The sequence below is a fragment of the Fringilla coelebs genome (genome assembly GCF_963513975.1).
Source record: "Fringilla coelebs genome assembly, chromosome: 2".
Classification (NCBI taxonomy): Eukaryota; Metazoa; Chordata; class Aves; order Passeriformes; family Fringillidae; genus Fringilla; species Fringilla coelebs.
Genome location: NC_140029.1, coordinates 11,663,876 through 11,680,809, shown reverse-complemented (window position 1 = coordinate 11,680,809; position 16,934 = coordinate 11,663,876). Strand labels below are relative to the sequence as shown.

Here is a 16,934-nt window from a genome sequence, read left to right as displayed (position 1 = left end):
TGCATATGTATATATGTTTGTTAATATATTTTTATTTATTTTTCTTGTATTTATTGCTTCAGCCAAATTAAAAATCTAATAGCTACTTGGTAAATTCTTCTGTTCCCAACTCAGTGTAGTATCCAAAGCCTGTATATTTGAAAAAACAATCAATACTTACAGCTAGAATATTCTACTGTAATAATGGAGCAGTCTTCATGCTGTCAAATAACTGTCATGGTCTTCTGTGCACACTGGGTACAATTTTAAACTGACTTTTTTCTAACATTTATTCCAATATCCTTATTTTTCTAAAATTAAACTGGAAGATGAATGAACTACAATCACTCATAGGTCAGCTATAGTTACACAGATGCACAAACTCCTCCTAAAACCCACACATTAGCTCTCTCTCCCAAGGCTAAGTCATGACTTTGGTAGGTTAACCAAAGCTGTGTTTGCAGTCTGGACCTTAGTTACTCAACTCAATGAAACTGCCTGCAAAGGCAGGTTGGCAGTATTCAGGTCGTCTGTCATAACACTTGTTTATTTTTGCTGGTCTGACACCAGGCCAGAAAATTTCAAATCCAAGTGATGAGATTAACACAATTGCTGGCTGGAGTACGTGTAACTTTTTACATGCACCTGAGCATAAAACACCAATTTTGTGATGGATGATGGAGCTGGGTGCTCTTTCACAGAGCCTGTGACTGCAACCCATAGCAAGAACACATTGAACAAACATTTGGCTTTATAAAATCAGCCTTGTAGGATACAAAGTAGAAGGAAAGAGGTCCTTGACTACCAGGCAGTCTTTCCACAGCTGACGCTGCACAGCTGGCTGATGGTGAAATTTCAAGTAAATGTCACTTTCATCAGGTAGAGATACTGAAAAAAAATGGTGTAAATCTGAATATGAGACAAAATGAATGAGGCCCGTGTTCTGGAACTTTCAGGTAGTACTTGACTCTTCAAAGCATTTCACCCAAAAGTCCCTATTCACAATTTCAAGGGTATCATTTCAAGGTATTTTTACAATACCTTATTTTATTCTACATGACAAATATCCTTCCAAATATAAGTTACATATGCAAGTTAAATACTTTAAGAAATCAGTATCTCTCTAAAGCCAAATAATTTCCACACTGATCTGCCTTACTGTACACCATTAAGGTTGGTAGGATAAACGGCACTGATTTCATTTCCCTTTTAGGAAGCTATCCTCATAATCCTGCTTTAGAAAAAGAAAAAACCACTAGGGCTCAAAGGCAGCTTCAACCTAAAATAGTTACTAACTCATTCTTTTCTTAAAGAGGTTTGGATTATTTCACTCTTCAAAACCAAAAAGATGCTGTCCAGCAGCTCAAGGTAGGTGCAGCCTCCAAAATCCATGTCATTCTTTGTTTTAATAGACCTTGCTCTTCTTTCAGGATTTATGGAGTTTTGTGCGTAACTCAGTAAAGCAATAGCTTAAAGAACTGTTCAAACATTCTCTACACTACACTGAGCTTGCTCTGGTATTTGTGCTGCACTCAGGGCTCGATAGGAACTGACACCCACACAACAATTTGAGTGTCTCGGATGCACTACAAGAACACAAAAACCTTTCTTTCACCTGTTAAGCCACAGTGGTTTCCTTTGCTTAGATACTGCAGCAAAGGAAGAGATGTGGTATTAACCAATCTCCCAGTTTCTTAACTGTTAAGAAGTGGGAGTGTCCATATGGCTTGTAGAAAGCAACAATGTGGAGCATGCCCAGCTCTTTGATTAGTTAATAAGAATTTCAACCCTTTCAAACTAGTCTTCCCATTTAGCTCCCTTCAGTCTTAGAGGTGCATCATGTAGAGAAAACACCGAGGGGAAAATAAGAAAAAAATCAAGGTCATATCTTCCCACAAATACAATGCAGTCTTACATACAACAGGAGGTTAGACAGTAGAAAAATCTAAAGTTTAAAATAACTTGCTGCCTCCCCCTGGCCAGCCAAGCACAACTGCCACCAGAACATTCCCCTTAGGCCAGTTAGTGACACAAAATGCCAGCCCTGGACAAAGGAGCACAAAGTGAGAAATGTGTACATTTCTGAACAAAAAAAAAACCTAACCAGCTTATATTAAAATAACACTGTAATCTGATGCCTTGATTCCAAAATCACAGCACAAGCAGTCACACCCTCTGCTTCACCAAACAGTCCAATGACTCCTTCAGAATTCTCACAACATTACTGCAAACAAACTCAACTCTAAGCATTTACACAACCCAGACTCAAGTGTAAGCTTTGGGTTCTCTCTGCTTTGAAAGGAGAGAGAGGAGAAGTAAGGAGATGAAAACCTTTGACATTTTTAGTGCTGTTTAAGCACAAGCCTTATTTGATTTTGCTCTGAGTCATTCCTCCCCCACAGGATGGAAAGCAATGCTACATGTTCAGTATGTGAATGGCCAGATGAGCTGAGCAATACCACAACAGACCTGTTAAGTCTGACTATAAATCATATGCAGATTTTCTGTTCCTTCTAACTGCTGGAGAAATATGCAAATTAAGTAATTAGGTACCTCAGAGAAGCATGTTCTTTGATTCAGCATCAGCTTTAAAAAAACAAAGGTAATTCATACTTTAAAAAATCCCAGACAATACAATAATAATTGGTGCTCATTTTCACGACTATTGCGCACCACCAGTTTTCCATTACGGTGAACCAAACTCAGTACTATCTAAAGTCTGGGGGTTTCATAGGCTGAAAAATGATGAGATTTTTTTTTTTTTTTAACAATATTTGCTTGAGAACCACAATCAAAAGAATGTCCAGCTACCAGATTTACATTAGAGTACCATCTCATCCAACCTTAATGATTCTCTGTTTTAGCCACCTTCCAAGAAGGGCTATTGGTCTCCAGTCAGGAAACACACAAGACTTTGGATACTCAACACCCACTAATTCTCCATTACTGTCTGCACAGTTTAGCCTATGTAGTTACTCTTAATTCAAATATCTTATTATTTTGTCTAATTTTCAAATGGATTAAAAGTAAATTTCACATAAATTTACTCTTGCAGAAGACAATGCACATTCAGCTCTGTACATACTTCCTCAAGTACACAACAGCCTCTATTGCTTTGATTATTTGTCAGATTTCCCCACCCAACCATTCCGTTTGATAAGAGCAACTTTCTACATATTTGAGCCGTTAATGAACTGCACACAGTCCTCAGACAAAATAGCCTAATGAGAAAGTGCCTTTATAATAACATATTTCCAAGTATGTGTAAGAGTAAAGACATTCCTTCTGTAGTTATACACGCTCAATTCAACTGAATCAAGTCCAGAATAAATACAAACATATTAAAAACCCCAAAGAGGTGCATGATTATGCCACAGGTTCAAACACTGTAGTATTGACTTTCTACTTATTATTCATTTTATAAACTTTCAATGATATCATGAAAAAAATCATATAGGCATGATAAAATTCTATTAAAAATTCTCAATCTGCATTATTTATTACAAAAAGCAACTTTTAAAATTCAAATTATTATTTTCAAATACGAACCAAATATTTGAAGGAAATCTCATTACTAGAAATCAAAAGTATGTGTTCCTAATTTACAAAATTTTTCATACAACTGCTTTTACCTAAATAAAATGAACTGCCAAATGTATTTTACATTTTAAAAGCAGTTTTTAAATTAATAGCATGACACAAACACATCTCTAATGAAGACTATGTAACAAACATGTTCTAGACTGGTCTGGAAGTCAGTAGAAAGACAACTTAGTAGTTATAATATTCCAAAATTCGCTGCTAAGATGCTATTGAAATGTTACTTCTAGAAAAAAAAGTAATTCTAAAACATCAAAAGTGCAAAACAATTAACAGAAGGAAAATAAAACACACCAAAAATTACAAACATACCACACTCAATACCAAGCTTCTCTCAAACTTTAACTGGGAACATGGGGGCTGCAATCTAACTCCCTTCTATGCAGAGGCACAGAAATATGCAGTTACAAGGGAAAAGCAATACTGAACAACCAAATTCATCCTTTGTTTTTGTCCAGCATACAGAGTCAACTCAGAACACCAACCCCAGCAAAAGAGAGGTGGTTTTGATACTGCTGTTGAACACTGAAAAAACATTAATTTTAAACAAGTGAGTAATAGGCACAGAAACCCTTTAACTTCAGGAAAAAAAGCTGCAGTGATGGTGGTGGGGGGGGAATCTTTGTCTAGAGAAATATTTATCATCACAAAATGCTCTCCAATAGCACAGACTCTGGGCACTTCCTCAAGAGAAATTGTCATGAAGGAAGTCTCATCTGGCTGTTTCATAATCACTTTAAACTAGTAGAACACAATAATTCTGAAGAAAGAATTTGCTTCTCCTTTCCTTTCAATGCTTGCTCCTCCCAACACACCACCACAAATTTAGAGACCAAATAGTGACATGGACATCACTAAAGCTAATCTTTGATTTACAAACACTAAATACTCACCCAAACTGGTTCAGCTCCCTGACTCCCCACAAAGTCCCCCAGTATCTTGTGTCATAGACAGACACAAAACTTTGAGACAGAAGCAGGCAGCCAGGGTGAGAAAGAAGTGTTAAACCAAAGTGTCAGGATGAGATCTGACCATGAAGACTTGAGAGTAAACTCTTCCTTCAGGTAAGGCACAAAAACTTATTGAAAATTAGACTTGCTCATTAAGAAAGCAGTCCAAGTCACAGTCTGAGGCTGAACTCTTTAATTCCATTTAGCAGTTTTCCTGTTACTCACAGGAAGCTCATAGTTGCAAGGAACTATACAACCAACAGTTCTGGTTGGTCACACTTTACCCAGTGATTTAAACACTGAAAACATGTAAGATTTGTAAAAGTCTAATTTTCCATGTTAAATGATAGAAAAACCAGCATCTCCTTGAAATCCAGATGATCTATATTCAAGCAAGCCAGAAACCTAAGCTTTGGAGTACTGTTGATTGTTCTCAACTTCCTGAAAACCTGCCTTCCTGAATCTTCATTTTCTTTTTTATTTGGAAGAAATGGGGAAAGTTCTTAGCCTTGACCACAGGAAAAACAAAGCCATCAAACCAGATTAGTTATGAATCTCAGGGATTAGCAAATACAAAGCACAGAACAGAGAAAATAATCCAAAAGCCAGGGCAAACTATCCAAAATACGAATATTGTGACTGAAAAAGCATTTTGAGATACATAAAACTGATATGAGTTTAATCCAGTATCATACAAGAATTAAACCACATCTAAAGACAAGTTTGCAATCCTCACAGATCCCTCCTGAAAAGTTATTCTGCAGAAAGACTTACAATCACAGTAATATACTCAAAAGTCACTCATCTTTGAGTATTTAATAAAGCTAACACAAATTTGATGTACTTGAATATATGTGTAATAAAAACCTATTATAATTCAACCTTGAGGTTTGCACCTTAGCAAACTCATTTCATGTTTAAGCAGTCTTTTTTCATAGCTAGTAAAATCATTAACCATTAAAGGAACCGAAATTAAATACTGCTTACTACAAATGCAACACAGCTGTTAATGCTTTTTAAGAATGCATTATTCAAATAATCACCACAACACTTCCCAAATACTTCCAAATACTTACACCAAAATATTTAAAAAAAAAAAAAATCCAGTTTTTTGGTAGAGTATTTGTCTACTGGATAGTCCTGAGTGGTATTCTGCCACATTCTACATGCTATCAGGAAACCGAACAACTAAGATGCTCATAGTACGGAATATGGGGTCATTAGCAGTACTGAACAAATAACCCCAAGCATCAAGTTTTTCTCCTTGCTTGACTTTTATTGTAGTTTAATAAAAATTAAGATTATTTATGATTATGTAACATGCTTACATAATTCACAAAGTCTACTATACACAGAAATAACTTGCCCTACAAGTCTAACTACACCATACACTTGCTGGGAAAAAAAAAACAAACAACCCCCTCAACCCCCATAAAACCAACTATAGTGAAAAAAACCAAACAAAACCAAACTCAGAAAAGCAGACAAAAGAAAGCCCTAAGCAAGTCTAAATGCATTCCCCTTAAGTATGTAGAGTGTTCACTTTCTGAACAGACTAACAAGCCTGCGCCATATATAGTTTAACTTCAAAAATAAGTGCAGTTTACATAAGCCTGTGGCAGTCAACCATTTTTACTGATGTCACTACGATGGCACTACAACCAACAGTGGCAAAAAAGTTCAGAAAGTAGAACTTAGGAACTAATTCAAAATACCTATAGTCCTTACTCCAAGGCTGACTAAGTAAGGCTACTGGCAAGCATTAAACTCAAATATTCCATGAATTTTGTCAAGTGGATAGAGTAATGCAAGGATTAAGCTCAAGAGAAGGTACTCAGAGTAACCCCAAAGCAGCAATTTGCTACTGTCACAAGGACAATTCCTCACCTAAGATACATCTGTGCTTTCTGAAATCTGTGTTCTAGCACATAATCAAAACATAAGAAGAAGCATATCAAAATGTCAACATCATAACTACTTTCACCTGAATCATAGAAATTCTAACACTTAAACCTATTTCTTTCTTTTCCTCTTCTTCTGGAGCTCACAAAAACCTTACCTTTCAAAACTTTCAAAAAAATGAGGCATTTAGAGACTTTAGAATCTCATTCTTTAAACTTCTTTACAGGAAACAGGACAAAACAATAATTTATGGTACAGATTTTAACAGTATGCAGTGGTGGGGGGGAAAGCACATAAGGACTGCTTGGTTTTGAGGGATCTTTCCAAACTCAATTCACAGAAGAAAGTCAGACTTCTTTTGATCCTTTCCTGTCAGCTCCCCAACACCAATCCCCCTTCAGATGGTTCTCTGAACCATCAAGTCCATGATTTGACACCCACAGGGACCAGGGCTTCACTGAGCCCAAGACTGGCAACAAGAAGTTTTCTCCACCTCATCCAACCACCAAGAGAGTGAGCAGAATCACTCCTTCCAAAGATAGGGATTTCTTAAAAGGTAAGATAAGTAGGAGCTCTTCTTCCCTCTCCTCTGTGTTTTCAGGACAGGAATCCTCCATCAGACTGGAGACACTGGTCCACTCTGTGTTTCAACCTCTCCATAACAGACAGACACGAGAACAAATGGCACTGGGATTTCTGAAATCAAAACCCAGGAACTGAACAGTACAGATAAGGACCAAGCAGCACAAGCCTCCCTGCCTTGATCACATCTTGGGTAACATATGCTCTTAGGAGAAGTGTCATAAATTTTTGCTACAACTTTTACAGAAAAAATGTCTCAGTTAAGGCAAAGCAGCTTTAAAGTGACTGAGTGTTCCTACAGAAATAGAAGTACTGTTTATCACAGTACCAGAAACGTCTGTGTTGTTGGTACTAGTTCCTCCATGAGTAGCAACAACACAGAGATCACTGAAGATGCCTCAGTGTCCACATTACTACAAAAAAATGTCACTCACCTGATGGAACTAAGACCATCAAGACCTGCTGCACAGAGTTGCTGAGAGGATTCCTTCTTCTCTTTGGAAAACTTCAAGTTGTCCTCTACAGAAGCCACTTCCTTCTTACAGACCTCTTACTCCTAGATCAAGGAACTTTATTTCAACACTTAAGTGATTTTTGACTCTCTCTCTCTCTTTTTTTTTTCTTAATACAGTAGATCATGATTTCTAAAGACAGACCAAAATAGCTGATCTTACTCAGGTCTCTCTTAGGCCTAAGGCTACCTTCAGCCTCATTTACCTCAACTCCCAAATCTTGAAAGGGATTGGCAGGTAGAACATTTACTTGACTTGGAACTTTCTTTAAAGCAAAAGAAGCATTTAGAGCATCTAGAGGCTGGTCTTCAAAAGCAAAGAGGCAGATTTCATTTAAGAGAACCTACATTCTGCCATTTATGAACTTAATTCAGCTGCAATAGATGTGGTACAAACGCTCTCTTCCTTTAAACTGGATATTCCAAGAAAATAATATTAAAAAAATGTTTGTTCCAGAAAGTGAACTCAAACCAACACAGAAGGAAGCTAGATGTAAACAGGGATAATTCTCACTGTCACTGCTTGCTACTGAAACCAATACACATTGAAAAGTAACAGCTTCAGTGTAAGAGCAGGAGAAAGTACAAAACTGTAAACATATTCCTGAGCAATTATTCAAGAAGTTTTTACTCACAATGCATGAAGCATTCAGCCCAACAATGAGATTTGTTGTGAAACACCTGTATTAATCATTGATGCTCATGAAGTTGGAACAGCATGCAAATTTTTATAACCACACTTTCATGATGCTGCCCAAACAGCATAGATAAAAGACTAAAATACCTGTTCCCTTGTGCTGTCCATTTGAAACTGACTAATGAGTTGAAAAAAATCCACGGTAATGTACAAAAGCACTGACAAAAGTTTTAAAATATAATTTTGTTTAAGCTTTCTGAATTAAGCTACAACACTTACTCAGCAATTACTGAAGTCCCATTTGCCAATGTCCAGATCACCCAGCAGCTAAAACTTGATTTTTACCAGGAAAAAACATAAAGTGACTTTTCAGCAGAATATCCAGCGAATAACTTAAAAGTTTTTAACACATTCAAATCAGCAGTGAGAAGATGATATTTGATGTAATGCTTGCTAGTAGAAATTTAACCTATTCATATTTTTTTAGCAAATATGAAGAAACAGAGGAAATTGTACCAAATTAACACTTTGTCTTATCTAGACATGTAATTTCTGATCCAGCATTAGCAGGATTACAGTGAGAATTCCAAGAAAAAAAGCTGGTATACATTAATACAATGCTTTGCAAGAGCCTAGTACCTGGTTTACTATTTCTGCAAGCTGATCTTCAAGAACATCCACATGAAAGCCAAGTTCTATATTTCTTTCATAACCTGCACAACATCTAGGTAAAAAAAAAAGGCAACAAAACCCAACCATCTCCTATTCATCAACTATTATTGATCCAATGCCCAACATGGAAGAACAAAACAAATCTGTAACTTTTTCAAGTGCTAAGAAAAAATGCCCACATCCTGAGTCAAGCAAAAGTATACAAAGAAGACACAGAATTACACTTGAGGATTTATACCAACGTGACAAATAACATACACAGAACAAGCAAAGCCTTTTGCCAGCCAATTTCTTATGCAGCTGTGGCACTGTAAACCAGGAAGAGTTGTTCAAAGAGATGAGACCTGGGAGCAAATCACCTCAGAATATAACGAAGGAATCAAAAAATGCTTAAGCATAAAGCTGCAAGATTAAAATATCAGCACTGCTGTAGTTCTTTTTACCAAATCTGGTAAGAAACAGCCAATACTGAATGCAGTTTATTAAATCATTCAAGTTTTTTTCCTGCCACAACATCCAAGACAAATACTGATAGTAACAGGATTTCTTTTTCTAAAAACTCTCAGTTTGTCCCTAGATTAACCATGATTTCACATAAATTGATTCACTTTTCAAATTAATGCACACTTTAGCAGATATGCAATTTCATTTGAAAGAAAACATTTCATTGTGAGTGTGGAACAAGACTGACTGAACAGAATCTGTTGAAAGGTGTTTTCTAGAAAGCACTCTAAATGATCCACCAGCAAGCCCACATGCAGGTAGGAAAACATCTGTACTTGAGCTGTGACAGCAAGGCCGCTCAACACTACCACAGCAGAATTGCCTCTCTCTCTTTCTCTTTGTGGCTTTGCTATTTGCTTACAAAGCCCCCTGCTTTAAACAACTCTCTGAAAAGAGCAGTAATTTTCCTTACAAAAGAGCCAGATTAGGACAAAACCTGGTAATTCAATGCTTTTGAAATACCACTGCTTTGAATTTAGGGCCTTAATAAAATGAAGCCTACCAGAAACTGAAGAACTAATGCTTCTTAAAAACACAAAGGGGTATATACCCTCAAAAGAGATGGCATTTTTAATTTTTAATCTCTAGTGCCATACTGACTATTTTAAAACAATACTTGAAAAGGAAGAAACATTCAACATAGTAATCAGTGGGGTGTAAGAATATTGAAATGTTATTTCCACAATGCCATTAAGCTGAGACAGACATTGTGATCTATCTGGTATAATTAATCTTCAAAAAGAAAAGAACAAGAAAAATGCCAAACAGTAAGAACTCACTGCACAACTTGAACTGTATCAGCAATACTGTGGCATTGTCTCACCATATTACATACTGAATTTTGTGACATGTATTTCAGCTTCTCAAGTCAATGAAAACACCCCAGTGATGTTTTTTTCTGGAAGTTGTGCACATGAGTCTGCTGGATACCAATACCACAGTGCCACTTCTTAAACACTGACTGATACAGCACAGAAGTTGCTGACCAACTACCCTCCTCACACAGAACAGGAGACACCCAGCATGGATATTCAGCACCACAGAACCACCTACACAATCACCACTTGCCTGGAGCTGGAGAGAGTGTTTTCTTTAAGTATTATGAGCACATTCCCAGTTTGAAAGCCTTTCAAAGGACAACTTTGACACTTGAAGGTTTGGCAGATTACAAGAACCTATTCTAGCAGTGTTTTAAACCAACACCTTCAACATTTGCACACGTGATTCTAAACAAGTCTTTCAAAACTCATCTTTCCACTTACAGAGAGTTTCACACGTGAGAACTGGCACCATGACATCACCACACAAGCAACTTCTGCAAAGCTGTCCTCAATCTCTCACAAAAGCAAGACAGTCAATATAGCCTTTCAGACAGTATTTTAGTCTACTATGCCCATACAGAAATAAGCCTAGAGAAAATTTGTACAAAACCAAGAGTTCCAACATGGAAAAAAACCCCAGCAATAATAGAAAACTTTGCCAGAGATTTGAAAGTAAATCCCTAATATCAGTTTACTGCACTAGGTAGCAGCAACATTTTTTTTGTTCGGCTTTATTTTTCTGTTAGAGTAAAGACAGGGACAGGAAAAGATATTGCAAAACCACAAGTCACAGATATTTCTACCACATATCTGGCAGTCAAAAGTAGCCCAAAAGGTGCTTATGGTAATGTTTTGGGCTCTGTATGAAGCCTCTCAGTCTCACCCTGTTTTTCACATGCCTATTAACCATACCATGTAACAAAAATAACTTCTACTGCAAACACCTTCAGTTACACTTTCCTTACACTTGTGTGAGCACACAGGCACTGCACCTACTTCAGCGCACAGCAGAGGAACAGCAGCATCACAGATGCTCCCAGAGCAGAATGTGTCATAACACAGTTGAGTTGGATGACTAAGCACACACTCAGACTTGATGTTGCCCAAAATTTACTAGATTTAATCATTTACTCAATGACTTGATCATCACTAAAATACCTTTGGTGTCAAAATAGTAAATCAAAGGCTTTTGCTTGTGTTGGTGATTTTGTTGAAACACTGAAGCTATGAAAGTAGAGATTTGAAAATCATCCCAGTTGAAGACAAAGTGCTTTGAAAAAGAATTCAATAAAATATCTTAGGTTTCCTATTTATTATGAACTGCAGTACATACCCCTGTAACTCTTGCTCTAACCAAGAATACTTCTCCAGGTCATACTTTGAGGATACTTATGCTGTTTACGAATGCATACAAAATCAATCATCACAGGTTTGAAATTAGGAGAAAGCCTCTACAGACCAGCACAACCAAAAACTTCATTTAAGACCTACATAATTCTCAAGAGGGGACAGAGGAGAGTTTGCCAGATAACCCAAAGAATCACATCAATGTACTCTCCTGGATGACTTCAAAGGAGTCTTTTTCCATTAGGATTACCTTTTACTCTGCAACTCAACAGAGAGATACCAGCACAGACATCACCAAAGCTGGCTGAAAGTCAGATGTGTTTTCACAATACCTACTCAACTTATCTAGTCTTCCTCAAGATAAAATATCATGGAAAGAAAAAGAAGCCTCAATGAGATTCAGGAAACAAGAATGGACACAGATCTCACAACACCCTCATTACATTTACCTGCCATCATTATATGTAAAGGTTATGACACAAGAAGAAAAAAAAACATAATTAAAGTGTAATTTCATAATAAGAGTATAATTTCATATTAAGAATACATCATACTCATCTGGCTACCAGTGTTTAAACCAAAAGATGCAAGATTAAAGGCAGGCTGAAATGCTGATTCTATTATTCTTTACTAATGTGTGCAAAATTTGGTATGTTGCTAATTTTATGGACAAACAGAGACTGTCTATATATACATTGATACAGGTTGTTAAGGCACTCTTCAGATTGCTGCTGTCAACAGACACCATTCATAAGGCAGGACAAAGTGCAAGCTTTAAAAAATGTTGTGAAATACTTTATTTTTAAGAATCCTGTTCCTCTCTCCCTATAAAGAGGAAATGAATTTAACATTTCTTCTTTTTACATGAAATATGTTAACTGCAAATATACTTAAGGAGGGACAGAAGAAAGTATTGCTTCTCTTGAAGAGCTAGAAAACAAAATTAAAGTTACCAGAACAGGGACTGGCCTTTGATCATGAAAGCTTTACCTGTAAGTTTTAAGAGTTCTGTTATACTAAGTCCTCTGGAAATGTTAGTGATCAGATGCACCTGCTAGAGAACGTAAGCCCATAAAGAAATACTACTCAATTTTGTCACAGTAAACACCAGCACTAAAAATAACAAACACATATTGACACATCAGCTGGATAAGTTGACCTGACCACTCTCAAGATTTATTTAGAATTGAAGAATAGTGTCTTCAAGCCTGCTAGCACTGAGACCTTCCATAACAGTTTTATGCATGTTTACCTGAACACAGCGTCTTACTTTAAGTTTTTCCATTACTTTCCAAGTGTGGCACATCTAAGCCATTCCATTTTTTTGAACACAGGGAACCTCTACCAAAACCTGAAATACAGATATTCCCAAACCATCTAAGCAATTGTCTTTCCTCTCCTTGCTTTCTCCTTGCCAAAGCCAGGGAAACAACAGCTAATATCATGTTACAAGTTATGTTTGAACAAGGGGAAAAGCACAGCGACTGCACAGTCCTACACTAACACTGAACAGTATAAATAAGAGTTGCATCCATCCACCATATCCACTTGCATTTAAAAAACCAACTATAAGGAAACTGGAGTTAATTCTCCTCAGAGCCAATACACGCAGTCGATAAGATCTCAAACCCGACCTGAAGCCAAGACTCTGGACAGAGCACAGCCAAGGCCTTGCTACCTTTGGGGGCCTTCTATTTCTAGAGCCAAGGCACAGCAGCAGCAGCAGCATCGCGCTGCAGTCACGTCCAAGGGGCAGTGGCAGCGTTTACCTGTGAATCCATTTGCTTTTTATTAATTAATTAATTTTTACGCAGCAAGAGCAGCATCAGTGGCCCAGCAGACAGCACAGCCCCTGCTCAGGGGACACCCTCACGGGATCCCCGGGCACTCCGCCCGCCTCGCTCCGCAAAGGGCTCCGAAAACAAAGACCAAAGTTTTCCCTGCTCGGTGCGTGGGAGTGCGGCAGCAAAACAGGAGCCAGGATCAACACGAGCCGCCTCCCGTCACCACACCCGGGCCCACGCAGGGCAGGACAGCCCCTGCTCCCCGGGGCAGCCCGTCTGTTCCCCCGGGACGGCTGCAGCCCGCTCCCACACGGGGAGGGGGGGACACCCACAGCCCGCCGGGATGGGGGAGCGGGTTTGTCACCCGAACCTCCCTCACTGACCCCCGGCAGAGGGGCGGCCCTGCCCGCCCCCCAATTCACCCCCCACACCCGTCCCTCACCACCGCCCCCCCTCACCGTGCTGCGCTGGGGGCTCGGCTCCGGCTGCGGCTGCGGCTCCGGCGGCTGCATTCCCGCCCCTCGGCTCTGCCCCGGGCCCCGCTGCGGGGGCCCCCCCGCTCCTCCTGAGGAAGGGGAGAGGGAGAGGCGCGTGCCCCGGCGGGCGGCGCGGAGAGCAGCGGCGGCGGGAGCAGGGAGCGGGGTGCCGGGGCACAGCGCGGCCGGGAAGCGCTTCCGGGCTCAGTGCGGGGCGCTGGGGCCGCCGGGCGGGGCGGGGCCCCGGCTGCGCCCAACGGCATCCGACATGGCGCGGCCCGCGCGCGCCGGACCGCACGGCTCTCGCGAGACTTGGCGGAGGCAGCAGCGGCCGGGGTTGGGGGGGGGGGAGCGGGGGCGCGAAGGCGCGCGGCAAAGAGCGGGGGAAGGCGGAGCAAGGGCGGGGACGGGGGCGGGGCGAGACCGGGAGAGGCGGGGCCAGGCCAGATGGGCGGGGCCAGGCGGGTGTGAGGGGGCTCCGCGCTGGGGCGGCCTCCTGGCCCTCCTCCGGCCCGGCCCCCGAGCGATTCTCAGCGCCTTTAAACGAAGCTTCCCCGGATCCAGGGCAAGGCACAGCGCTGCGTGCTAGAGGTGACTGGGGACCCTGCCCCCGGCTTTCCCCTCTAGAGAAGCCTGAGCGTGTTTGGGCAGTGACAGGAGCTCAGGTGTTATTTTCTGAGTATTGACAGCTGCGATAAGGTGCGTGCACGCCGTGGTTCCGGCACAGTTCACAGGATCACAGAATGCGTCAGGCTGGACCACAGTGAGGCATCGGGCCCAGCCTCTCGGCTCAGGCAGGCTCATCCCAGAGCGCATGGCTCGGGGCTGTCCTCATCCCAGAGCGCATGGCTCGGGGCTGTCCTCATCCCAGAGCGCATGGCTCGGGGCTGTGTCCCGACGGGGCTGGAATGTCTCCAGTGAGGGGGACTCCATGCCCTCCATGGACGATCTGTTCCAGTGCGTGTTCTTACATGGCACAGGATAGTTATGAGCAAAAAACGCTGGTGTGCTGTGCTCCTACCCAAATGTCTCATGATCCTGTGCCAGTCCAAGTAATATTTTTGGTCCCTCTGCTTGCAGGATTGACTCGGGGCTGTTATGATTAATATGGATTGATCCAGTGTGAACTTTGAATTGATATCTCCGGAGGCTGAAATCTTCCTGTTGAGGCAGAGCCTTGCAGATGGTTTAGTGGGTGTGCACTGATTTTTCATCCACACACTGGGCCTTGAGATTACATTTGGTTTGTACGCCAGCATAAACTGGTTTATGCATCTTTTCACAAATCATAAAGACTATTATTTGTGTTCTTCAGAGTTTGTGTGTGTGTGCATTTAGATATTTTTCTTTGTTTAAACAGCATCTGTCTTGTGTAGATTTTTTTGTCTTTTTTATAGCTTCAGAGCCACAGAAATGCCGTTGCATTGATGCTGATGAGAGCAGATGCAGAGCCCTGTAACCACCTTCTGTCTCTCTCTGGTACAGGACTGGACGTGCAGGGGGACGTGTGTCTTGTATTGCCATTACTGACTCTCCACGTCATCTTCCGTGTGCAGAGGCCTCAGCTCCTGTGTCAGAGGTTGTGTGAAGTTAATTAAGGAATTCCTGTATTCTGATCCCCACATCGGAAACACGCCAAGCCTGACTAACATTTCTGGAGAAGCAAAACTGGAAGTAAACAGGATCTCAGTGCAACAATACTTTTATCTAAAAGAGTTTGATTCTTATCCTCTGATTGGAACTATCATCAAGATGCTCAAGTGCATATTCCTCAGCAAAAATCCATAATTTTCAAATACAAGTGTGTTAATGCCAATGAATAGTTCCCACAGCTATATGTAGTCTCACTTAAAATGTAAGAAACAGCTACAGCTGTTGATGTTGTGCACATGACACAACACCAGCATCTCTGTGGTCTGACTTACATGTGCTCTGGCTTCTCCAGCATTTTTTTGTGTTTTCCAGCTACTGTCTTAATTCATCCTGTCATTGTTGGTTCCAGATTTTCAAATCAACATCTGAGTCACTTTGTCACTGCTCCTCTGTAAAGTCCTGGCAAACCACTGTAGGGCTTCATGGCTCCTTTTCACTTTAGAAGCAACCAGTGCTTTGTTTTTGTTTGGAAATGATGCTTTTCCTCTGCAATTCTTTGTAATGGACTAAGAGAGGACTGTAATCCAGCAATTGCCTGACTTTCATCCCACTTTCAAAGCAGGAGTGTTCCAACAGAAATTGCAGACACTCAAAATTTTTTATCTACCCTTAGCTAGTTGTATGCTTGAGAGCAGGACTGTGAGACTGGGAAATTAATCGGTCTTGAAACTTCACAATTAATCATAGCACAGCCAGGGCTGTGCTCAAGAATTTAAGAAAAAAATCCTTATGGGTATTAGGTGCCTGATTACCCCAGAAATCAAAGGTTGTGTATGTTCTAACTTTGCTGAGCACATCTCTGTTAATTTTATTGCTGATCCAGCTTTTCTGTCTCTTAGCCATATGACAACTACAAAAATTGATTATACGGAAAAGTAATGTTAGGAAAGCGCTTAATGCATTTTTAGCTGCTTCTAATGGGATTTAGCAGCTGGAAACAAGGAGAGCTGGCACTGAGTAATCAGGGCTGTTCTTAGACAGCTGTGTGGGAACCACAGTATCAGGACTCTGAAATAAATCACCATTTTTTTCCTGTATTTTAAAATATGCAATATATGCAAGGAAGAATTTGAAAGCTAGCTCTCAATACTTGCAGCTCAGACAGTTAACTCAAAGTCAAATGGAATTCATTGTTAAATCCAGTTCTGTAATAACTTCTAGATGAAAATGCCCTGGGGTTCTGTGTGATTTTATTTTTTAAATTTAATGCCTATGGCAGTTACTACTGCCCATTTTTGAAAGGCCTCAGGTCTGGATTTAAATTCCATGCTACATTAATTTTTAAGCAGAACAAAAATGTAGTTATTTCTGCTCCCCTTTTCTCTTTATGAGCAACAATCCAAGAGACCCATTTTCCTATTTTGGAAGAAAGCAATTTTATGCATGTTTGTGCCTAGGAATTGCAGTCAGAAAAACATCTTGTTAAAATGGCCCTTCCATAGGTTTTCTGTCTGAATAGTTCCTATATTCACTTAGCTCCATTTACAAATCAAAAGCATAATTTTCAACATAAACA

General features: G+C 40.2%; 1 protein-coding gene across 2 annotated transcripts in view; it reads right to left on the bottom strand.

Moving 5' to 3' along the window:
* TAB3 (TGF-beta activated kinase 1 (MAP3K7) binding protein 3) overlaps positions 1-14,021 on the bottom strand; it is a 43,834-nt gene extending 29,813 nt beyond the window's left edge. For both annotated transcript variants that reach the window (XM_084201203.1, XM_084201204.1), the window contains exon 1: positions 13,748-14,021. The gene's annotated coding sequence lies outside the window, so the exon portion shown is untranslated. The remainder of the gene's footprint in view (positions 1-13,747) is intronic.
* Between the last annotated feature and the right edge of the window lie 2,913 nt (positions 14,022-16,934).